Source organism: Ictalurus furcatus, chromosome 6, assembly GCF_023375685.1.
Source record: "Ictalurus furcatus strain D&B chromosome 6, Billie_1.0, whole genome shotgun sequence".
In the NCBI taxonomy this organism is placed as follows: Eukaryota; Metazoa; Chordata; class Actinopteri; order Siluriformes; family Ictaluridae; genus Ictalurus; species Ictalurus furcatus.
Window position 1 is genome coordinate 2,528,048 of NC_071260.1, and position 27,198 is coordinate 2,555,245.

Sequence of the window (27,198 nt, forward strand, 5' to 3'; positions counted from 1 at the left end):
TTGAATGATATTCCTTCATATCACCTCTAACAAGCTTTCAATCATTTCACACATGACAGAAATTTGACCCTGACGGAGCCTCGTAGTTATCCATTCGTCAGTCATACACATCGTTCTATAGCACAGTGTACACACACACACACACATATTGCCCTTGCATATGTCTTCACTGTTTAAATATTTACAGGAAGCAATCTGCAGAGCACCTGTCTTTACCATCAGCCTGATAGGAGATTCATCACGCAGTGGGCTGCAGATGTAATGCTGAGGGCAAAACTCATTTAGACAAAATATTGTTTAATCCAAGAAGCTTGATGAAGCAAGGACAATTTCTTCCGCAGCTGAAATAGATCTGTGTTTTGCTAATCTCTTTTTTTATTTATTCCAAATGTCACTGCCAGTGTCCTTCATCTCTCCCTTTGATGATGCCATGTGAAACTGGATGATCTCTCTCTCTCTCTCTCTCTCTCGATCCAGAGTGTTTTATTTCATCGCACAATTCCACAGCAAATCATCGCAATTTATATAGATATTTACAGAAAATCAACACCTTTTGACCAATCAGAATCCAGAATTCAACAGCGCTGTGGTATAAACTGTAATAATGGTTTACATTGACAGCATTTGGCAGACGCTCTTATCCAGAGCGACGTACATTTATCTCATTTATACATCGGAGCATTTGAGGGCCCAACAGTGGAAGCTATAATCTCCACCCCTTCATTCCAGTGAACGTTTCTCCGTCTCGAAGCAGGAAGTGTGACGTTTTTCCTGCAGCCTTGACCACAGAGACTTAAGTAGACTTAAGTTGCTAATGTCTTCATGGCTGTACTCGCAAGAGATCTAGCTAGACGTCCATCTCATTATGATGATTAAACTGGTTGGGGTGAATTAGCACACTTTCTGACGGCTCCTAATCTCCAGTTCTCATTGGTTCATTAAGCAGCTAGAGAGAAGATTAATGTAACCCTGGAGACAAGTTTATATTTGGTGTGGATTCGGCAAACCGGTGTAAACCCCAGTGTTTTATTACAAAATTTACCCAGCTCATAAAATGAACGCCCCCCTAGTGTGAATCGCTCTGAATGAACGCCCTTGTCGCAGTCATCACAGACAGTTCTCTGCCACGCCACCAGGGGGCACCGTCCTCTGAATTTTGAACTCATTTCCTGTCTGAACCATGTACAATATAAAGCACACAGACATCATACAAACTGTGAAGCCTTGCCATTCCTTAGTCATTTGAGCCATTGTTTCCAGGTTTCCCACAAAGTTCTACTTTTGTTCAGGTTTATTTCTAATATACTGTGTACCAGCTATGGCCGATGTTCATCCATATCCATGATTGTGGATTCACAAAGCTTATAAAGGGCATAACCTAGAACTGTCGAGTGTTTCTCACGCGCAGACTTTACATTAAATCTCTCGCACATAGTTGTCTTAGTGGTTAGCACGTTCGCCTCACACCTCCAGGGTCGGGGGTTCGATTCCCGCCGTGGCCCTGTGTGTGTGGAGTTTGCATGTTCTCCCCGTGCTGCGGGGGTTTCCTCCGGGTACTCCGGTTTCCTCCCCCAGTCCAAAGACATGCATGGTAGGCTGATTGGCGTGTCCAAAGTGTCCGTAGTGTATGAATGGGTGTGTGAGTGTGTATGTGAGTGTGCGAATCCTGCGATGGATTGGCACCCTGTCCAGGGTGTACCCCGCCTCGTGCCCGATGCTCCCTGGGATAGGCCCCAGGTTCCCCGTGACCCTGAAAAGGATAAGCGGTATAGAAGATGGACGGATGGATAAATCCATATTTGAAAATTTCACAGACTCACCTTGAGCATTTCTGGATTTGTCTATATCAAACCAACAAATTAGACTGGTGTAAAGCCTGAACGCTCCTGGTATATAGAAGTGTACATTTCGATAATGCAGAGCAGGGGGTGTTTAACGGTGCACCGTCGTGTAAACCAAAATGACAAGGGACTACTCTTAAACAAAATGTATAAATTATTACTATTATTATTTTAATGAGACATTTGGAGTTTTTGTATTTATGGATTTTTTTTTTTGGAGATCTTTTTCTCATTTATCACCACAATGCAATGCAATGAATATACTAGTGCATACTAGACTACACTATTTTAGCATGGCATTCCACAGGGTTTAGTATTAGACTGGTTGTGTTCTTTCATTCTAGTGCTTGGGTTTAATCCTTTATAATGTGTTCTTCAAAGAAATTAAAAGTCCTCCATCATGAAGGATTGATACGTGCTCTCTGGGGACAGTTTTTGTCCGTTACACGTTAGCACGAGCGCTACATATACTGTAATACCGCATTGGTATAACAGTAGTAGCTGTATGAGAGTTGCTTCACAGAAACATTGGGAAAACCCAATCATTTTCAATGTGATTAAATATCACAATACTTTTTGATCTTGTGCATCTCTAAACACCTCTAAACTGTTTGAGAGACATAATGCTCCTTGTGCATTTTCCCCCCGCCCCCCTGCTAGTCCAAGTTTATATAAATAGTTTTAATATATAAATTGTTCTTCCCACATCAATATTTTCATGGTTATCAGTACAGTCTGTGTTCAGCATTGACTCTTCGCTACTTATTTTACGCTTATAAAACAGTATTGATCTTGGGATATCATTTCTGTCAGATACAGACAGGGTTTGGATGCAAGAACAGGGTTCATAGTTAAAGTAGCAGAGAGATCGGCGAGGCGAGTCACAATAAAAAAACAGACAGGGTCAATAGAAGAAAAATGCGTACAACTGGCGACGACGGTCTGCCGTTTTTTCCAGTCCGGTCTACGGTTTGAAAGCCGGTAGCTCTTCAGACCAAGCATGCGGGAACATAACAGAGCTGCTTAACACCATAATACCTTCAATAATATGCAATGCATTGTGATCTACAGAATCACCCAGCCCTGTTTTGATGGTATGGTCACAAACCTTCATTTCCAACAGAGAGCATGTAGTAAACTGTCTGTTCTGTGCTCAAGTGTGTATGTTAAGCAAGGCTTGCAGATTGTACGTACACACAGAGCAGACGCTCACAGAGGGTTAGTGGAAAGGTTGGACATGTTTGTCTCGGGGTTTGTTAACATGCTGTGCAGGTGTCTGCAACCTCAGCTTCTGACCTCAATACCACAGTCACAGTGGTGTTGATGGTAAGATGTGTACGCAGTGTATATCTCTACCAGACAAGGTGCACTGGGTTCAAACAGAATGGTATTTCGTCTATGAATGTCGTTCTGGGAACCGAACGAACCCAACTGAAAGAATACGTGAGAAGGATGATCAATGCACCAAATCTTATTAATCTTAAATTATAAACGCTATGTAACGAGGTGTATTTTCTCAAATATATACCGAAATGTTCCTTTTGGAAATATCCGACTGAGTGCCTGAGAGCATCTACTTAGTTGATACTATTGGAGATTATATAACTAATTATATATAATCTCCGTATTATATAACTAATACGCGGTATATATGTAGCAAATGATCTACCACCCGTGGTGGAAAAGAGGAGACGTGGTACAGTGAGTAGGTCTGAATCAGAGGAGTCCATGCTGGGATGTAAGGATGAAAGAGCTTAGATAGATATGGGGGGGCTTTAAAGGTCAGAAGAAAAATTTTGTACCAAATCCTAGAAACTACAGGTAAAGAATAAGAATATGGCAAAACTGCAGCTCTGCCTAGAGGAGGCCATAAAGCAAAAGTAAGAGAGGCAACCAAGAGGCCAAACATAATGCTTAGCATGATGCTACCACCACCGTGCTTCACTGTCGATCGCATTCTCTGGGTGATGAGTGATGTTTGGTTTCCGACAAACGTAGCGCTTCAGTCTGGCATCTCACAGACACTCATTCATGGGCAATTTTTAAGTTTCCCCCTTCACGATTATGAGCTATTCTGTGTAGATTCATGATATATAATTCCAATGAAGTCTATTTCATTTCCAAGTTGTACACCTACAAAATGTACAGAAGTTCAATTGAGGTGAATTCTTACACAAGGCACTGTACATTTAATATTTATGGCTATCTTCTACAAAATGTAACGCTTAATCTACTGATCAGGACTCTCCAGCTTCCAAAACTTGGATATAAATTCTTTGAATACATCTTAGGAGGATATTTCGGCGCTTTTATTAATCAACTCATTGATACTTGACATCACTAATGGACAGTCTGATGTACTGTACATTTGTGTAGATTCACACTATGACATATGTTGGCTTTTGTATCTTGTGTATGATGTGATTTAATCAGTACATTTTACTTGCCTTCATAACTGAAATGAATTTCAAGATGTCACTGGTTCTAGTTGAAAGCCATGGAGAGATGGTGATGATACAACGAAGAGAAAATTCTAGCAGCTCTGAAATTAGCCTGGCTTTTGGTTCTGGACAAATGGTTAAATAAAGTTAATAACAGGGTGCAAAAATGCACAAATTATTATCCCCCCCTCCCCCCCCTCCCCCCCCCCCCACACACACATCTTGTCTCGGCTCTCTTCGTGTGATGACTGTAATTAACGATGGCCACGGTGAGCTTTCTCACGCAGCCCAAAGTGCATTGCCGTGGGAATGTTATTAGCAGAATGCGCTTTATTAAACAGCGGATATGTTTTGTGCTCAGTAGAAACGACAGCTTGTATGTGATTAAGATTTAACCTGACAATCTCCAGGGCGGGTAAAAAAAAAAATGGCAGTGAAATGGCATCAGATACATCAACCTGAAAAATTGCGACTCTGTCCAGGACAGATACGGGATGTTAATAAACTGTATTCAACGAAATTCCACACATCATTACTTGGTGTAAATGTTCATTTCAGCACTGCACTAAGCTCTGGAGCAGAGATCGCTTCCTGCATTGTTACAGCATGTGCTGTGAATTAGAAACCATTAGAATGAGCGATGTTATCGGCTGTCTACGTAACGCACAAATGAATTGTCTTTAAACTCCAGATTAGAGGACGGTTTCGCTAATCCCAGAAGGGATTCTGACCAATCCTGCCTGCTCCAGTCTTTAACCATCACAGAAGTAAAAACCGCCCTCACCAGAATGAGAGTAAAAACTCCCCTACTATCATGCAAGTAAAAACTGTCCTCTCCCATCAGCATGAGAGTAAAAACCATCCTCCCCACCAGCATGAGGGTAAAAACTACCCTCTCCCACCAGCATGAGAGTGAAAACTACCCCCTCCCACCAGCATGAGAGTAAAAACTACCCTCTCCCATCAGCATGAGGGTAAAAAACTGTCCTCTCCCACCAGCATGAGGGTAAAAAACTGTCCTCTCCCACCAGCATGAGAGTAAAAAACTGTCCTCTCCCACCAGCATGAGAGTAAAAAACTGTCCTCCCCCACCAGCATGAGGGTAAAAACTACCCTCTCCCACCAGCATGAGAGTAAAAACTGTCCTCTCCCACCAGCATGAGGGTAAAAACTGTCCTCTCCCACCAGCATGAGAGTAAAAACTGTCCTCTCCCACCAGCATGAGGGTAAAAACTGTCCTCTCCCACCAGCATGAGAGTAAAAACTGTCCTCTCCCACCAGCATGAGGGTAAAAACTGTCCTCTCCCATCAGCATGAGGGTAAAAACTGTCCTCTCCCATCAGCATGAGGGTAAAAACTACCCTCTCCCATCAGCATGAGGGTAAAAACTACCCTCTCCCACAAGCATGAGGGTAAAAACTGTCCTGTCCCACCAGCATGAGGGTAAAAACTGTCCTCTCCCACCAGCATGAGGGTAAAAACTGTCCTCTCCCATCAGCATAAGAGTAAAAACTACTCCCTCCCACCAGCATGAGTAAAAGCTACTCTCTCCCACTATCATGCAAGTAAAAACCATCTTCCCCCACTAGCATGAGTAAAAGTCATCCTCCCCAGCAGCAGGAGGGTAAAAACCGTCCTCCCCCACCAGCATGAGAGTAAAAACTACCCTCTCCCACCAGCATGAGAGTAAAAAACTGTCCTCCCCCACCAGCATGAGAGTAAAAACTACCCTCTCCCACCAGCATGAGAGTAAAAAACTGTCCTCCCCACCAGCATGAGAGTAAAAACTACCCTCCCCCACCAGCATGAGGGTAAAAACTACCCTCTCCCACCAGCATGAGGGTAAAAAACCATCTTCCCCACCAGCATGAGAGTAAAAAACCATCCTCCCCACCAGCATGAGAGTAAAAACTACCCTCTCCAACTATCATGAGAGTAAAAACGACCCTCCCCCACCAGCATGAGGGTAAAACTTCTTAACCTCGTAACCCTAACCCTAACCCTAACCCTAACCACTTCTGCATCTTTTTTTGTTGAGCCCCAATGAACACTACTCTAAATTCATCAAATACGACACCGCTTAGCACTAATCTATTGGCCAACAATTTTCTCTCCTCAACGCTTCATGGTGAAATCTATATTACAAAGGAAGCACTAACTACACTATCAAACAAGCAAATCAACACAATAAAGGACTGCTTTCAGTTTAGTTCAGTAGATATTCTCACAAAGCAGCTTTACAGAAATACAGCTGTAGATCTAGAATCAGGAGTCGGTAGCGCATGGAAGTCTCGGTACCGTGATCGTGAGTTTGCGCCCCTAATTGGGGGCCGACCCCAGCCACTCGGGATGCACAGGTTAGCACTGCTGCTATCCTAGGAGTCAAAATGGAGTCCTTTAAGCGCAATTTCATTATAATATGATATTATAATAGTATAAAAGGAAATATACAAATAGAGCAGCTCCTATCTGTTTCGACTGAATTATCAGTTCATTCCTAGTTATGTTTTTATATTCGGATTCGGATACATCCCTAGCGTGTGTATAAATTTAGATTGCGTAATATAGCATTAAAATGAATGGATTAATGAAGAACTCAAGTATATGTAAAGCCCTTTGTTTAAAAAAAAAAAAAAAAAAGGAATAGATTGGAGGAATGGTGCAACTTGCTATGGTTTAAATTCTGAAACCAAATCGATCATTATTCATTTATTCCTGCAGGAGGCAGGAATACACCCTGTATGGATGGGGAAACATGCGCACACAGTCACACTTACTGGAAATTTATCCATCTTCACCAATCCACCTAATGGCATGATTGTGGAAGATGGGAGGAAACCAGTAACCCGAGCTCAGGATCAAACCATGGACGCTGGAGCTGTCCATGACGTCGCAGAACCCTGCTAACTGCTCTACTGTCTGAGTAGAAGTGAAAAAAAAAAAAAAAAGTGATGTAGAAAATCTTCCTCAATCCTGTTTTCTGGCAGCTCTTAAAACCACTCAGCACTCGGATCCTGCCCAGCGGAAATGATTGCAGCTCCACGGTTAGCAGTATTTTATGCGATGGCTCTGGCTTGGTCGTGAATGTGGCGAGTTTCTCTCGAGCCCACACAGCTGGGCGGCACAGCTGACATGAATACACGCAGCAGATTGGCATCTTTTAATACAGAAACTCCACAAAGGCTTAATCTTGCTCAATCAATGCACGATTGAAATACGGTGTCGTGCAGGATGATGCGGTGTGAGGACTGACGCTCATACGCACTTACAGATTACATCAGAGGCAGATTTACTCTCTAATGGAGGATATTTCACCTTTTCAGAGAGCAGTGGCCGACACTAATCATTTCCTGTTCTCACAGGAGAGTTTAGATACAATCATACCATGCTCATGCTAACAGCTGTTATCTAGGAAGAGACCATGTTTCTACTGATGATCAAATTTTCGTTTTTTTTTTCTTTCTTCTTTTCTGCCCCCCCCCCCCCCTACAGAAATCTTTTCAGACTGGTGAATGGAGCGGAGTCTCGTATTCTCGGCGGCGGTTCTCCCGGTTCTTCCTAGCGTCAGGAAGCTTTGCAGGAACCAGTTGAAGATAGAACTCCTGAAGAGGTCGAGTGGAGAACTCATGGAAGATGCTGGTTGAAGAGAACCCCTTAAGATGCGGGTTTGAAGAAGACTCTTGCAGCTGTTAGCTGAGGACTCCCTGAAGATGTCGATTGGGGAGGACGTTTTGAAAAGTGTTGGTAGCTGGTGCTTGAACTCCTGACCTTCAGGTATCAGTAACCCAGAGCCTTAACCACCAAAGCCACTACTTCACCAACAAGGGGTCATCTTACGCTTATGATCTCGTGCGCCGAGGTCCTACATAAGCGAGACCTTTAATGTTGAGACTTTATAATAGCGTCGTATCTTCCTCTTTACCCTCAGTGCGTCGTCTCAGCACATTTTATTCTCCTCATCAGCACTCCGTCACTGTCCGTTTGTTTGGGGATCATTTCCAGTGCACTTCGTGAATTAAAAATCACCCCGAGCGTGAAGTAAACGATACCGAGAAGCGCAGAGGCAAGTTTTCTGATATGATTATCGAGAACTGAACCGTAGCGTTTATAATTATAGTCAGCGCTGTCGTGCTCGACTTCTAAAATCTCCTTCACACTCTGTGTGTGTGTGTGTGTGTGTGTGTAAAAAAAAACACAAGGCTAAGCAAAACTATTACAGCACAGATAAATGCACATCACAATGTTTGTTTGTCCGTCAGGAAAACTGAGCCTGGAGTATTTCCTTATGATTTAATTTGTTCATCGTGTTTATGGTATCTATAATACATGTATGGAGAAAAAAACAAAAAACAAAAAAAAAAAACAAAGGAAAGCAAAAATGCACAGAATCAGCAAAATGACTGAAATAAAAACTCGGTAATTCATAAAGATTACCACTGGGATTAAACATTAAACAGTGAAGATGTGTTGTGAGCTGTTTATTGAGCTAGTAAATGAGGCAGACTGCCAAACCTTTTGACATACTGGGTTTTATATATTAAAAGCATAAACACGGAAGGCCGCATCATCATTCCTTTGCCTTTTACCCTTGAGATTTTAAGGCAGCACTTCATAATCATAAAACTCCACTCTCAATACACAAGGTGCTAAAGCCAGAACGGTGTTTAAAGACTAATAAAAATAAAAAAAAAGGGTTTTACATTTTTTAAATGAAACAGTTCGTCAGTGTAGTAACTGTAAAAGACGTGTGATACGTGTTAGCACTCTGCACGCTTTTCAGGACAGACGAGTATCAGATATAATACTCACTCACTCACTCTCTCTCTCTCTCTCTCTCTCGCTCGCTCGCTCGCTCTCTCTGTATATCAATTTAAAGAGAAGCATACAGAGTATTAGTAGAAGTACTCAAGTAGAAGGAATGAAGGAAGGATGGTGGCAGAGAAGGAAGAAAGGAAAATAAATTTAAAGAGAATAATTTTATTGCATTTCATAATGTAGATACAGTATATATGATTTTATTTTACTTTCCTTTCTTCCTTCCTTCCACGCTGCCGTTCTTCTCCTTCCTTCCTTCCTTCCGTCACCGTCCGTCCTTTATTCCTTCTACTTGGCTTTTTTCTTCATGTGTTGTTGTCCTGCCTTCTTTCTTTCATGCATTCTTTCCTTCTCTCCATCCCTCCTCCGTTCTCACCTTCCTTACGTCCTTCTACCATGCTTCCTTCCTTCCTTCCTCACAGCCTTCTTTCCTTCTCTCCATCCGTCCTCCGTTCTCAGCTTCCTTCCTTACGTCCTTCTACCATGCTTTCTTCCTTCCTTCCTCACAGCCTTCTTTCCTTCTCTCCATCCGTCCTCCGTTCTCAGCTTCCTTTCTTACATCCTTCTACCATGCTTTCTTCCTTCCTTCCTCCCTACCTTCTCTCCATCCCTCCTCCTTTCTCACATTCCTTCCTTCCTAACTAACATCCTTCTACCATGCTTTCTTCCTTCCTGCCTTCTTTCCTTCATGCATTCTTTCCTTCCCTCCATCCATTCCCACCTTCCTTCTACTTGCCTTCCTTCCTTTCTTCCTCCATGCTTTCATTCCTTCCTTCCTCCCAGCCTTCTTTCCTTCTCCCCATCCCTCCTCCGTTCTCACCCATCTTCCTTCCTTCCAAACTAACATCCTTCTACCATGCTTCCTTCCTCCCAGCCTTCTTTCCTTCTCTCCATCCCTCCTCCGTTCTCACCTTCCTTCCCTTCGTACTTCTACCATGCTTTCATCCTTCCTTCCTCCCAGCCTTCTTTCCTTCTCTCCATCCCTCCTCTGTTCTCACCTATCTTCCTTCCTTCCAAACTAACATCCTTCTACCATCCTTCCTTCCTCCCAGCCTTCTTTCCTTCTCTCCATCCCTCCTCTGTTCTCACCTATCTTCCTTCCTTCCTCCCTACCTTCTCTCCATCCCTCCTCCTTTCTCACATTCCTTCCTTCCTAACATCCTACTACCATGCTTTCTTCCTTCCTGCCTTCTTTCCTTCCCTCCATCCATTCCCACCTTCCTTCCTTTCTTCCTCCATGCTTTCATTCCTTCCTCCCAGCCTTCTTTCCTTCTCCCCATCCCTCCTCCGTTCTCACCCATCTTCCTTCCTTCCTAACTAACATCCTTCTACCATGCTTTCTTCCTTCATTCATTCTTTCCATCCCTCCATCCCTCCTTTCCTTCCTGCGTTCCTTCCCTGCTTACTTACTTATTTTCTGCTTTCTGTTCAGTTCATTTGGTGTTTGAATCGAACCTGTAGTTTTGTTTTTTTTCCTGTACCATATTTACTGCATCCACAGACTCTCATAAGTTATTCCTGAATACAAATCAGACTCTGAATAAAAGGACCTTTCCTGACATGAATCAGATTTCTGTAGCAGTGCAGCGTAGCGATGCTAAAAGGCAGTGATTACCCTGAACGTAATCGTCAGTAATACAGAATAATAATAATAATAATAATAATAATAGGTGGAATTTGCAGCTTCATAGTTTCTAATGTGGGAAAACTTCCTCTGAGCTATAATTTGATGTGGAATAGTTTGGTGCCTAAAAGTGCAGGAGAACTAAATAAAGTAGAACCCTCTAAATTCCACCCCAGTGTCAGTGTGACGGCTTATAATACTTTTTTTTTTTTTTTTTCCACTTTATATTAATAATGAAACTGCACACTGCACAGACTGAACACCTTGCCCAGAGAGGAATTTATAAAGAAAGGAATTGTAGCTTTTGAATTAGTAAAGTGCTCCAATATAAGAGAATAAAAATGTGAAGGCTGCAGGGGACACAATGCATTTGGCTAATTTAAAATAATACATTGTGACAGAACAAGAATATATATAAATAATAATAATAATAATAAAAACATTAACATAAGTGCTATTTGTAAATATATCTTTCTCCGACTGCCACATTGGGTTCCATCTCAGCATGGCTCTCATGCTGACTTTTCCATCTCTGCCCCCCCCCCCCCCATTTCCTTGTTTTCTTTCTCGTCCTTCTCAAAACACGCAATACAGCTCTGGATATGAAAATCTGGAGCACTTAAACACATACAGATACAAATACAGAGGCGTCGTGTTCTACGTCGACTCTATAGGAACATCTCATTGTAAAGTCATTCATTAGTTCTCACTTCCAGTGACTTTTACTGACCATGCCCATGGCTATGACATCACCTCACGAATTACTTCCTTTGTTCCTGAAGCCCTTTCAAGAGGCCTTTGTAAGGACCAATTCATAAATATTCAATAACGCTCCTGGCGCACCACCTAGAGTGAAAATCAATGCTGCACTAATGAACCTGAATACACGCTTTGTTTTATAAAAAACAAAACAAAAAAAAGCTTCCACCGGGGCTCCTGATGGGTTATCCATATCAAAAGCACAGGAATTTTCCCCCTTTGGGACACAAACCTGGCAAAGGAAGAAATAATAAGAGCAAAGTTCAGTTGCCGGAATTGTGCGAGTGTGTGTAATGAAATGAAAACTTAAAATAGTGTATGAGAGGACCAATATTTTTTGTAGCATTTCAGTTCTTGCGTTCTTGTTGCAGGTAGGCCTAACATAATGAATAAAATAGTATGTTTGGAAATCTATTAGACCTCACAGCAGTGTTGCGCATGAGGGCTACATTAAGTTAAGCCTTCATCCAAGAAGAACTTGGATCCAAGTGCAACTTCTGCTTGGTTGGAACGAAAACTTGCGCGCACACACACACACATACATACACACCGGCCCTTTCCGGATAAGATTGGACACCGGTGCTTATGATGTTCTAGAGAAGGCAACTGCATGAGAGAGCCAGGCTAGCAAAGAATGGGGTGGTGGTAGCTCAGTGGTTAAGATATTGGACTTCTGGTCAGAAGGTCATGAGGTCAAATCCCAGCACCACCAAGCTGCCACTGATGAGTCCTTCCTTGAACAACCCTCAACTGCTCAGCTGAGTAAATTAGATAAACGTAAGTCGCTCTGGATAAGCGTGTCTGCCAAATACTACACACGTAAGAGGTGAGAACGCGTCACGTCTACGCCTGATTGAACTCCACAGCACATGGACTACAAACATGGCCGCCACAGACACCAAGTCCCATCACACGTGTTCAAGTTCGCTTGATTACGGGTCACGGTCACATGGATTCAATCACACACACACACACTACACAAGGACTTTCGTTTCCACGAGGTGTACACTCAGTGTAAAAGCTTTCTGTTAAAGTCTACCTGGTTTCTGATCTTGTTCACTTGCATCTCTATCCGCCACCGTAACAGAACACAAAGACCGACACTCTTATAGAACGTACAGTTGCAGTGGCGTTTAGACGGAACGTTACGGATTCGGATTCAGCACTGAGGGAACAAGATTAAGTACAGTCCAAATGCATCGGAGATTTAAACCGTCATACACCCCGAGATCTCACACCCCGTTTTCCTTTCAACAATCCTGCTCACTCGCCACCCGAGTAGAAATGGGCAAATATATATATATTTTTTATTCTAAATAAAACCAGACCTTTCATCAGTAGTGCTTAATATTATAAGGACTATGTCTGAGTGATAAGCAAATCCAATTTGTCATGTTATTCCTTTTATATTGGCTGTAATGAGTTTTCTGCCAATCTTGTGCCCAGATTGTGTTTCTGTGACTCGGGGTCTCTTAAGCACATTGATAAATATTCTAAACAGCTCCTCGCGCCTCGCCTCATGAATAAAACCGTTAGGATTTAAAAATGCCCTTTTGCCACGCTGCTGTTTCCTCCGTTTCGTTTTTAAACTGGCATTAAACTCGAGGTGAAAAATATATATATATATCTCTCGCCGGATTCCTGTTCAACCTGTCGTCCCGGAGATACATCGCTTGGCCTCTGAACCTCGTCTGGTGTCTGGAAATCACAGAATGTGAAACGAGTCCCCATGAAAGAGCTAAATAGAACTTTGGTTGAACTCCAACACATTTCCATAGTGAAATAATACGACAATTTAGGAGTAGTAGCTCGGTATAACGTAAAATCAGCCAATTATTTTAACTAATACAATCGCATTAAGAATATTCTGATTCTATTAACGCACTCAAAGCTTATAGGTCTTTATTTACATCGTTTCCATGAGCTGCTCTGTGTCCGAACATGTTCTTCAGAGACGGCAGCTCATGTTGTTGTGATGAGAAAATCAAGCAGCTGTGGTATCTTCATCAAATCATTTCTTTTATTTCCCCCCCCCCCCCCCCCACGTATCCCAGCATGTTAGGAAGGGTCAGATATGATACGGCACCCCTGGAGCAGACAAGGTTAAGGAAGTGCCTTGCTCATGGGCTCAACAGTTGGGGAACCCCCAACCTTCTGATCAGTAACCCAGAAGGATACATTGTACATTTTTATCTGTTTATTTATTTTTATTATTATTACGACATTTAAACGTTGTGTAACATTCATGGAACAACTCCGTTCCTGTTATCACTTACGTTATAACCGTATACACAGTTACAGTATAAACAGTTATTTCTTCAAGTTCTACTGAAGTCATTAAGACAATAAATAAATAAATAAATAAATAAATAAATAAATAAACAAATAGCAGCTTGAGTCCACTGTCCCGTGTCGGAAAACTTTACAAAAACGTTACAGCTTCCCTTCTTAAGCTAGCGTTACAAAGCTCTAACACTGGAGACTCCTTCCATAAATGCAGGGCTCCAGAGATAAAATAAATAAATAAAAACTTTAAGAGCCATTGGGTCAAAAAAGCTCAAAATATTTAGGGGCCCAAATAGATTTTTTTTTTTTTTGGAGCCAAAATTTTCTTTACATGTCAAACTTGAAATAAATTAAATGTATATGTGTAATCGTAATATCTATAAATTCCAAACAATTCTTACTTCTTGCTTCATTGTTCTCCCTTCTCCTAACGCATTTTCAGTCTTTTTGTTTTTACACAGTCACTACCACCGTTGCTGTCCTTGTCTGGTCTGTTTTACTTGTTAAGTATGTAGATGTAGTTGTTTCTCGATCCTTTAGCGAATGCTATCCCTTCGAATGAATTAATGTACGTAAGCTGCGTTGAATTACATTTTCAATTCTTTAATCAGACTTCACATCTTTGCTATTGGGGTTGGCACATCGGTCAATCCTAGCAATGACGCCACCCCTGACATTCTTATGCATTTTACTGTCCCCATGCTTCTTCACGGTTTCTTTTTTAAACTCGAACCACTAACGAAATCGATTTTACCCACGATCTCCTGCCCTGCTTGAGCACAAAACGTTCATACCGTGCTATAACGGAACCAGGCTAACTCCTGTAGCCACGCTGCTTTGAACTGCATCACGGGCAGGGGAGCCAAGGCGCAGGAGACTCAATTAGCTGCACTTCGCTATCATCGGACAATGACTAGCCGGGTCTGGCTACAATGACTGCGAACTTTTAATGATTGAGTCAGTTTCTGTATCGTTGGATTCTGATGTAGAGGAGGCAGGGTTTGATTGGACAGAGAGTGAGAAAAGTCTACTGGTCATTTAACCATGTAATTTCCTTGTCAGTCGTCGGTGTTCTTTGACTAACGCTAGCTAGCTAGCTTAGCTACATCACACACGTTAGTTAGAAAGCTTAAAAATGAAATAACACTTCGTACATGAAATGCTATGTGCTAATCTGTTCTATTCATTTGCAATTCACATAAAGCACTGAGCAGAACAGGAGTGCATGATAGTAAAGCAGGGCGGGCAGATGCAGGAGGCGAGCGAGTTCAGCACAAAATTTAAACTCGCCCCTGGGCATGTCTTTTCAGTCGCCACTGGCTACTGGCAGGGGGGAAAAAATAGTCACCAAAAAAAAAAAAAAAAGTTAGGTGCATTTGTGATCATTTCAGCTGCCACCTGGAGCTCTGAAACCTTAAATAAACGTCCCCTTATAAAAATATCAATACCATATCAATAAATATACATTTTTCTTCATGTGTTTTTCCTTTGTTGTTATTTTTTTGGTCTTAAAGTACACGAGTGCCCACCATATGTACATGTAAGTCCTTGTGCAAGTCGTTGCTATAGAAACATTTCGAATATATTATTATAAACCGGTAATCCGCAGCTGCACGACTGTCAGAGCTGCTCTGTTAAAAAGCACGTTCATCGCTCCGATCGTGCGGAAGTGTTTCCGAAAGCGATCGCAAAGTGTATTCGGGGTTGCGTTTCCTATCTGCGGACGCGGAAATCGTGACGCGACTCAAACGGAAACGCATATCGGGTATTATCGTTTGCATTTTCGTTTACACGGACGTACAGTGTCCGCCAGATGACAAATTGAAACGCAAAGTGCCGTTTGCAATTGCGTTTCCCACGTCTTACGAGTTAAGAGCCCGTCATATCGAAATACCAATCGCAGTTACACCCCGTTTGATATTTCACTTCCTCGCCATCGTGTATGGAGCCTTGCAAAATTCGAAACCGGATATCAAAAATCCCTCCCTTTGTATTTTGCATTTCCGATGCCTTGCACAGAAACCTGCCAATCAATGACTACGTTTACATGGACAGCAGTAATCTAATTATTGACCTTACTCTGAGTAAGACAATATTGTGATTAAGGTGTTTACATGAGTCGCTTTTAGAATACTCCTTTCATGTTCCCGTTTTACATGTTCTAGAACATAATTAGATTAACAGCCCGCGTCATTACGTCACCGCGCCACGCCGTCCGACGTCCCTCCAGAATTTCACGTATCGACATACAGTTCGTCTTCGTTATGGTACCGTATACAGTTTTGGGTGTTTTTATTTATTTATTTTTTTTACAAACACTTTAAGTGCAGTTAATCATTTGTCAGGCTGTACGTGCAAATAGACGACTGCCAAACTCGCAAACTGCGTACTTACCGTCTATATAGTAGCCGAGATACATATATTTTTCCCCACGACGGGCCTATAGTAGGCAAGTACGCGGTTTGGGACGCAGCCGCGCTCTCTTATTCGCTGTAAAATGTTGAGCACTGCCGTGTGTGATCGTGTCCTTTCGCAAAATGTGGTGAAAACTCACACGACGTTCATAACGTGATTAAGGTGTTTACATGTCTGTAATACACGTCCATAACGCGACTAAAACAGGAATACTCCACCTGTCTTTATTCGATTAGAGCTTACTTCGAGTATGACTTTAATCAGATTAAGGTCATTAAAAATTGCTGTTTACACGGTAGTTTCTTAATCACAGTATCGTCTTAATCGGTTAATAGGGGATTATTGTTGTCCATGTAAACGCACTGAGTGTTGGGGGTTGGAGTATACTAGGGGGTGTGTTTGTATTTGGAAGTGACGGTGAAGAAGGAAAACGTGCTGTCGTCATAAAACCCTAGATTTCAGCGGAACACTGCTCGCATAAAGTTTTTCTAAGAAGTTTATTGTTGCACTTGCGATCTAAGAAATCCACTCCTATCATCGGGCGAGGTTGTTCTTCCTTTAACGATGAATATTCTATTGAGGATTTGATCAAAAATGAAGAAGGCAATAATAATAATAATAATAATAATAATAATAATAATAATAAATAGTAGTAGTAGTAGTATTGAGTGTGTTACACTGCCTTGTGATGCAGCAAGGGCAACAGTTTTGAAAAGATGCAGTTGCTTCCTGCGTCTCACAGGAAGCCCGTGGTATGTGGGTGGGGATTGGTTTTATACAGGAAAGCATACCAACAGCCTGCTACACAACACAAAACATCAGTGTCATCGCTGTACTGAGAATAGTCCATCTTTCAAATCTCTCAAAGTGCTCATTACTGCTATATTGATGAAAAGGATAAAGCAAGGCTGGCAAACGGTCTACAGCAACAGATGAACTGCGGTCAGTAAACAGCGAGTTTAATCGCCTCAGGCATCACAACCCGTCATCCGTATGAACTCGTGTTGTGGCCGAGGGTACTTACAGCTACTATAGAGAGCCAGCTCCGATCAACAAACACATTCGCTGAGAAGTATTGCACGACTAAAGAGTCGAAATTATGCTTGAGAGAACATGTTTGAAAAGCTAACAGCAGCGTGCTGTGAGATATTCAGTCGATGGGATCACAAATCGGATGTTGCGACACGCATCAGGCAGAAGTTAGTTTCTGGACGTTTGTCCAAATCAGTGGTTTTGGTGCGAAACAGTCCAGAAAACCAAGGCTGTTGATAACAAGTCTGTTGAAACTAGCAGGCAACGTTTATGTCCATCATGATGAACTGCACTTGCACTGGCTCTAGTTTGTGTGTTTACTTTTCCCTCTTCAGAGCTTTCCCCTTCTTCCCTTCCTGAAAGCACTGCTGAATATCTAAGCGTGACTAAGTGATCCATCTCTTTTTCTCCCCAAAGCAACAGCAGCACCAGTTGGAGGAGAGCGGTAGTGGTGATGGGAGACTGTCGCAGGACTGAGACACGCTTACAAATCACGACACAGCAGGCTGCAGCGAGCAGATCCCAAGTCTCTGATGTCGATTTCTACTTGATCAAACTCAGCTGAGGTGCTACAGCAGTGCTGCATTGTGGGGAAAGGGGCTTTTCTTCTAAAAGCTCCACTGTGTCGTTGTTGCTTTAGCAGACAGTTTGCTTTACGACGAACAAAATACAACATGAATTCTATTAGCCAAACAATTTCTCATTTTTTTTATTTATTTTTTTTTTAACCCTTAGATGTCCACACCTACATTTGCTTTTTTGATACCAAGTTTAATGCTGAATAAAATGTCCCTATTTCAAATAAATGCGTCAGGGGGAGGGGGAACGGTGGTTTAGCGGTTAGGACGTTTCTCTCTCACATCCTACGTTGGGGGGTTTGAATCCCACCTCCTTTGTGCACAGTTCTTGCATGTTCTCCTTGTGCTTTGGGGGCCTCCTCAGGGTACTAAGGGGTCCAAAGACATGTGTCGTAGGTTGATCGGCTTCTCTAAATTGCGGGTAGTGCGAGTTTAAATTCCAACGATACCAAGTCGGCGGGGCTCACATTTTCTCTCCCCTGTCAGTTACAGCAACACTAAATCAATCCTGGGCGTCTATGAGCTCGTGTATAGCGTTTTCCTCAGTAACTTTGTCCTGTGACACAGTATGAGCAAGAGCAGCTTGTGGAAAGGGGAGTTGTGTGAATGCAATCTTGTCATTTTCTCTAAAGTGAGACTAGACTGATAAATCATCATCATCATCATCATCATCATGGTAGCTGTAAGAATCGTACAGTAAATCAGCGGACCTGCCTTACCCTGCGCAATCAGGATCTTTTATACAGAAAGTCCAATTGCACAATTCAGACAATACACACTAATTTACATGATAGACGGTAGTTTACAGTAGACATAAAAGTATAATCATTTACAATAAACCTCTGTACAGTAATATAATTTTTTTTTTTTTTTTTTACAAAAACGTAAATGGGTCATTCCGTCTCAGGTGGTCCAATAATCGCAAAGCTGGTTGCTCTACCGTTTAAAATAGTTTTTGGAGTGATCACCTCTATGTATTGGCATTGCAAAAGCACCAGGTTTATTCGCCCCCCCCCCCCCCTTTCTTTTTTTTAATTTTACTCAGTTTAACCAACGTTGTGTCATGGCACACAAGAAGTTTGAGTTATACAGCTATTTACGGAAACCTCAATATCTTGGATCAGGATGGTCCTGGCTCCGCGGAATAAAAAGTGATCTTTCTGGTTCCTTAGACTTGGAACTTAAGTGCAAGTGTTATACTCAAGATTGCTCACAGTTCCACATATAGGGTCAATGTATAATAGGGAGGGTTCGAGTCTCAGGCTTAATTTTTTTTTTTTTTTTTAGGGGTACCTAGGTAAGTATAGTGTACATTCAGAACATTTCAGGTTTGAGATTTTTATTATGATTATTATTTTTTATGTGGATGAGAAAATGAATGAAAAAAATTAATAAATATAATAATAATAATAATAATAATAATAATAATTCCCCTCACTTTCCAGGTTGAATAACTCTGGTGGGGGAGCAGATACAAACCTGAAATTACGACGAGCTTGGTTTTGTCCAAGTGTTTAAGTTTCTTTGAAACCACTTGATTACATCCCATTAACGGGCATGATGAGCACTGAGGGAAATGAATGCCAACTCCATTCAAATGCCGGGGTCACTGCTGTCCTCATCTTCTCCGATTGGTTTTTAAAACGCACGAATCGTTCATTCGGCTCAAATGCAAACAACATTGTTCCGGACACTGAAAAGTAATTTATAGGACATTGTGTAGTAGATGAAAAATAATAAATTAGAAATGCAAAGGGTCTTGTCAGTCTCCTGAGAGGGAAATGTTTTTCAGATAAAGATTACACAGGAAGCCGAAAGTGCCGTTAAAAATAATGGCCGAAACGCAGAGGCTCCGCTTACAGCTTGGATCAAATCCAGGCTGAATCCTGCACCATCTGTGATGTATAATTATTGTAGTGCACCCCTCCCCCCACCCAGAATAATTATCATCGTCTATAGCAGGGGTCAAAATGCAGACATAATAATAATAATGAAAAAAAATTATCAACCAACAGGGATCAGAAAACCAGACCAGAGTAAAAAAAAACAAAACAAAAAAAACCAACAAGTATGGAATTCCAAACAACCTCAAAGGAATAATTTAGAAAGACTTCGTTTAATTTCCCTTGAATAAAGTTGTATGAAAAGGTACGATCACTAAACCTGTCCCTAACATTCATCTTAAAGTTCCATTCAGATACGTTTTTGATTTAAAAAAAACAAAACAAAACCAAACTCCAGTCTTCACATGTTGTTCAGAACACTCCAATGAGATGAATCGCTTTCTAAGATTTGAATGCTCAAGGCTATGGTCCATTCTGTGGTCATGACGCCTACAAAGGGTTTGTGAAGGCGGGCCACCCACGACAGCTAAAGTTATATTTCTCAGGGAACTTATTCGAATCGTTATATACCAAATCGGCCGTACCATTAAAACCACTGACAGCTGAAGTGAAGAACACTGATGATCTCATTATAGTGGCAGCTGTCAAGGGCTGGGATATATTACACAGCAAGTGGACAGTCAGTTCTCCAAGTTGATGTGTTGGAAACAGGAAAAATGGGCAAGGGTAAGGATCTGAGTGACTTTAAGGGCATGTCTAAAACAGCAGGTTTTGTGTGGTGTTCGCGGTACGCAGTGGTTAGTACCTACCAAAAGTGGTCCAAGGAAGAACAACGAGGCACCCGAGGCTCATCGATGCGTGTGCGGAGCGAAGGCTAGCCTGTTTAGTCTGATCCCACGGAAGAGTTACTGTAGCACAAATTGTTGGAAAAGTTAACGCTGGCCGAATGTTTCCCGAATGTTTCCCTATAAGTTTCCCCAGTATGCGTGATCATACTGTAACTATATCCATCACTAATCCAGGAACCATCACGGATCAACAATTCAGTCCACAAATTCTCTCCATCTCAATCCCCTGCCTAATGAGCTCACCTGTTTCCTGTAAACCCTCATTTACGTCTCTGTATTTATACCAGTTTATTCACAGCCAATTGTTTGAGGTAGTTTTTCCCCCCATTCCAGAGTGTATTTCTGAGTGGTTTCTATGTTTTGCTGCACTTTATTTTTGCCTGTGATGGACTACATCCCATCCAGGATGTAATCCCACTATGGATGGGCGGATGATGCCTTGTGAAGCTTTGATACGTTTCTCCGATCGTGCTGGGCAAGGCTCTGAAGTCTCGTAGTATCGGAAACATGGATCAGATAAAGTACCTGCATATTTAATTGATGTAGGCTTTTAGTCCGAAAGCTTTAGAGAAGCCGCACATGTTAATTTATTTATTTTTTTTAGTTTTTATCTTCTGCTAATATCATTCACTTATTAACAGGCAATTAGGCTTGTGTGATATAATGATATTATCATCCGTACAAGCTATTATGTTGCCCTGATATCCGGTGACATCCATCGTAAATCACCGTATATCATCAGACCTGCCGATCGTTATGCACTGCAGGAGGAAGAGGAAACTGGATGAGAGTCGCCTCTCTTCGGTGCAAGCAGACTGGGGTCAAAACACACTGGAGCTGGAAATCAAGCGATCCTTCGCTGAAAAAAAGTCATCATTCCGTTACATTAACCTGACAAGATGAGAGTGTATTCATAGCGGACTTTACAGATCCTCTCCAGTGAGGATTACACGACTGTTTCATCACTGCTATCAATGCTAAATCTTCTTAAAATACTTGCACGCAAGGATTAAGATGCTCCCTTGACCCCAGAAGTAAAAGCAAACGTTCAGGTCAAGCTTCAGTCGAAATACGAGACCAAATCGATCCAACAACTAACGTGAACCACCACCCTTCTGGATCCTTATTACTACAGAAGGTATGAGGACAACCTCATACAAGGGCTTGGGTTGCTGGAGAAATCATTACGCTTGATAAAGCTGATGGACATGTTGGAGATCTGCCTCAGGAAGTGCTGCAACCTTGAAGAAGCTGTCTTTGGGGAGTCTGTTCAGGGAAAGTAACGACGCTCCAGTGAAAGGATCGTTTTCCTGTCGAAGATCCATAGTCCACGGTACCATGGTCATCACACTATATTGCACACGTGTTCCTTGATGCATCTGATCAGGATTTTACCTCGCTGTTTTGATCTGTGGTCAACCTAGCACATTCAAGATGTTTTGAATGATCTAGACCTAGCAAGATTTAGCCCCAAAAACTTTGTTGTGTGTGTATATGAAAAGTACAAACATCAGTTGAAACCCTGTGAAGAATGGTTTAACATGTCCAAAAGAGGAATTCGACAGAGGAACTTTGGATGTTTTTCCTCAGACAGCCCCACTGTGGACTGGTGGACTAGGCAGATCACACTCGGAACCTCCTCTATGGCCTCATACTCCTGTAAGTGGGCGGATGTTTGCGTTTAGAGAGATCAGGGAAGCCCCACATGTTCTCTGTGATGGTAGTCTGGGAGTCTATGTATGTGATTCCAACATGTAGAAGCTGCCGTTTCTGTCATTTTTCAACTCAATTTGATCTGTATAGCACTTTTAACTATGGACATTGTCTCAAAGCAGCTTTAAAGAAACATATAAACACAGGATGGAGATTTAAAGTGTGTGAATTTATCCCTATTGAGCGAGCCGGTGGAGACGGTGGTGAGGAAAAACTCCCTGAGATGATATGAGGAAGAAACCTTGAGAGGAACCGGACTCAGAAGGGAACCCGTCCTCATCTGGGTCACGACGGATAGTGTGAACGTAAAGGAACGTTCATTATGGTTTTAATATGAAGTCTGTTTGTTGAACTAGTCCACTGTTCACTAAAGGAGACCCGAGTGTAGAACTGTACGTGGTAATCACAGTCCCAAGGACATCACAGCAACCGTAGTCCCAGCAACCACAGCGAGAACGTCCATGTGGAATTGACGTCCAAAACCATTTCCATGGTACTTCAAGCGGTACCGTCCTCAGCGATCTCCAGGCTGTAGCCTCCAGTTGATGAGAGCTCCATCCAGAGGTAGGGCATCAGGATGGATCAGAGCAGAAAGGGTCAGGATCGCTGGCATCTCCATAAAACCATGTGTGGCTCATGTTTCTACCTAACTGACAGATGTGCCCATCTCCTCCCATTCTGGGTCTGCATCTCGTTGGCAATGGTGCTGGTTTCTGAAAAAATATGACTGCTTTTTTCACCCTAACACAAGAAGTCAGAGAAGCCAGGAACCTGTCCAAATGATGAACAACTAAATTGAGTATGTGTGCAATACAGATTGCATGCCTGCAGCATCTTTGGGCTTATTAACCATTTAGGGTTGTGAGGTTTACTATTAAAGCTCAACAAGATTTTAAATATTTTGCGATTTTTTCATATTTCTCAGTGCATCCTTAGATTTGATCATAGAAACAACAACAACAACAACAACAACAACAAAACTGTCACTTTGTGGATGGTAATTAAATTGAAGGATTTGAAATTAGAGCTCTGTTAATCCACTAGTGGGTAAAATAGAGTGTAAAATTACGTGTAAATATATTTGCAAACTAATATACGTATACTTTAACCCCTACTTCAGTAGTATGGGATATTTCGTGTTATGTTAAACCCCAATTAAGTCGATTTCACTTTCAAGATGGTGAACGTGACTTGTAGGTGTACTAGATACGATAGATATACTGCAGTGTGTTCATTCTGTTGGTGCGTCCAGCCTGTCCCTTTCAAATAAAAGCCAATAAATGATCACATTTAAGAAGTTAAAGTTAAAGAAACATCTTATTCTGATTAGTAGATCAAATCCTGCACGTATCCGGACCTGAAAGATTTACTCCATCTATTGATCCTTTCATTCCCAGCTCTCCTAGGAATCGTATTCCTGCTACAGTGGTTCATTGAAATAAAGTAAGAAACATAGAAGGAAACCCATTTACCCAGATCAACCACATGAATGTAATAATATATTTATTTTTTACTTCCTAAAATGGCAACCTTTTCTTTTTATTTACATCCACCTGTTTGTCAGGTTTCACCTCTCCAGCTGTCCTGACAGAACGCTTTCTCAGAAGAGACTCGTAGGAAATGTGGTCATTGCTTGTGTCCTGATCTCTAGAGCGAGGCTTCCAGATGGAGAGGAGCAAATCGCCCATCTGCTGGTAGGGGACATCGTAATAAAAAAGGGTTTATTTCAGAGTTCTGGGCTAATTTGGGGATTTAGCTGATGGGTTTTGTGATGCGGAAGCTGGAGGAAAAGCTCGGTCACAAAACAACAACAACAATTCCCAGTAATGAATGACAGTTATAACAAAAATGTCCATGACTTATACCACAGGATAACAAAAATAGATACAGACTAAGTCAAGCTTTAAAAGCAGGGATTTATATTATGATTAAAGATTGGGAAAAGTGGTTAAAAATGTAAACGGATTTAAAACTTTTTTTTTTTCCATAACATTCTTTAACTTGAACACTACCCAAACAGCAGAACTGAATCAGCGCAGATTCGGTTCACGACTCTAGACTCCTTTACGGCAAATCTGCGTAAACGTCGCAGTCATTTCACTCCTTCAGTATGACTTCAGGAAGGAGTCAGATATTACAAGGGAATATTGTAAAAGCTTCTCGCCGACGTGTGGCCATCCCTTACTGCCAGTGAGAGGATGGATGAAAAAGACCGAGAGGATTTATCAATAATTCACAAGACCGAAATGTGAAAAGTTCCTGCTCTGGTCCGAGAGAGCGGGAGAAAGAGTGAGGAATTAGAGATGAATTAGCTCGGGGCCATTTCACCAACTTTTTTTTTTTTTTTAAAAAATGATCCACTAAAGTTCAGGGAGGGAAGAAAAAAAAAATAATAATAAATAAATAAATAAATAAATAAAATCAAACAAGCACACAACGTCATGGCTGATTTTTTCCTGTCAGAACCTACAAAAAGGTTGGTTTTTTTCCCCCCCCCAATAATCAGTACAAATCCTTTTCAAACTGCTCCATGTTTTGAGCTCCATGTAACATCATAGCGCTGATGAGGCCGGTGCGTGATATAAAAACGGACGGGTTTCTCCATGTTCTCGCACTTGAGTATAAATAATGATGTAATAATAAATAATAACTGCGTGTGGTCTCGATGTTTGATGATTGTTAGAAAGTGAAAGCCTGACTGAATGACATGGTCACGTCTTCACCGTGTCTGTTCCTCCTGCCTATCAGCTCCTCCTGACTCAAACAGAACGTACTTGGAGAAACTTCACAGGAATCAGAGACGACTTCAGCATTTTCCCCAGGCCGGGTTTCACCGAGAAGAAACAACTGACTGCAGACACAAAGATAGAAGGCAGGTGTTGTGGTGGTTGCCTTTTTCTAAAAGTTGCCTCTCTTGAGGGAAAAAAAAAAAAAACCCAAAAAACTTTAGAATACTCCTAAGACGTTGGAGCAAGAAAAAAAAATAAATAAATAAACTTTTTCAGCAAGAAAACCTCTCGAATCTTCTGAGTCAAGAGTCAAGAACAGGAAATGGAATTGAAAAAAAAATAATAATAATCTGAAATAAAGTAGCAAACCCTTCTCTCAGTACTTCTTGTATCATACTTATTAATAGTTGTCAATGTTTTAATAATTGTCAATCTTTCTTTTAATGAGCCGGAGGTGTGTATGAAACACTCTCATGAAAAAAAGCACTCTTAATGTCCTGGTTTGGTTCAGCATTAGCGAGAAAATAACTGCTTTACCCCCCCCCCCCCCCCCCCCCCCCGTGTTATATTAAGCTGGACCTAGACACAGTGTTTAGATCCAACAGGTTTGCGGTATGCTTTTAATTGTAAATATATGCAAATAATCACATTACATACAAAAGAGTGAAACTCTAGAGAAGGTGCTGACACAATTATAACTCAAAAATGTGCTGACTGCCCCGTATTCACTGCGGCAGCAGAACAACGCTCCTGTTTGCCCCGTGGACCTCATTATTATTTCCATTATAACTCTAGGTCGGCACTATTTTTGAAGCAGGTGTTTTTAAACCCGTGCTACGTTTAGCATTTATAAAAGGTGCAGAAGGAAAGCCAGTACACGCCTCTCGATGGTGCAGGATAAAAAACAAACAAACAAAAAAAAAAAACCCCAGCACAATATGGCTTAAAATATAAGGACATATATATATCAGAAGACTTTTCTAAAACCAGGTCGACAACATTAGCAGCGTGTGCCATTTTTTCGTGTCAGTAAGTCGCTACGCTTCTACAGTAGCTGAAGAAGAGAGTGACCGCTAGCAAGCTAGCTAGCTAGAACGACAAATATCAGAAACGACCAACATTAATCTTTATATTTACAGACATTTCATGTACAAACTTGACTAATTACAAAAGACGAAAAATGACCTCGTGTACTTCCGTGTAAAACTATTTTACATCACGCTACTTAACTAATCAGTACTGCAGCTCCGAGGAATTCCATCTGGCGCCGATCGAGTATGTCCGAGTTGGACATGTCCGTCATGTCCATTACCGTTTCAATGACTGGCAGCTGGTCGCGAGGTTCTGCCTCGATCATCGTGAAGAGAAACCGCGTGTCCAGGACGGACAAGCGAAAGCGTGGACTGTCCGATAAACATGGAGAGGTTACTGGGCGTTGATCTTTCCTCGTATTAAAACAGACTGTACTCGAATCTACCGTAGAAGCTCAGAAAGACACGACATCTCCGGGTTTCTGTCAGCACTGTGTACGAACATCTTAATAACGTTCTTACAGGAAGCCGGTCTTTACGTGTGACTTTTGAAAGCTTTTTCTACTTTCTACCATTTTGTCTATTCGACAGGGCGTCTCAAAAGTCTCTAAATACAGAACTATAGCACTGCGTCGGAGGTGCCTTCGTCAGTGGATGTTCGTGGACGTCCACCAACACTTATTGAAAATAACCCCCCCCCCCCCCCGCCGGGGTGTAGTGCCTCGAACTTTACTTTTTACATCCTACAGTGACACCATGATCATTTTTGTACTAATTCAACCTGCTGAATACATACCGAGGACCCACGAGAACCTCTAGCGCTACTGACGTATGCTGTATGACGTATGCCTCCTCTGGAGGCTGATCCTCGCTTCATCGACATTCAGCTCACGGTGACAGTGTGTCCTGAACGGAGCGACAGACTGTGTTGTTGATGTGGAAGAGAAACCTGTGGACTGGTTATTAGAGCTCGGCCTGTGTGACTGACAGAGCAAAGTTACACTCTCATTTCCCTGGCCCTTTAAAGGATTGCAATCTTTTTCTCTTTTCGGTGCTGTCTGTCTCCATGTCACTCAGTATCCAACAGTTCTGCTGGAGATTTAACCACTCGGCTTTCTCCATCATCTCTCTCTCTCTCTCTCTCACACACACCCCCCCTAAAAACCAAGACATCAAACCTCCCTGGCAGCCCTTTGAAATGAGAGTCTCAGAACAGCTATAAACACACACACACACACACAC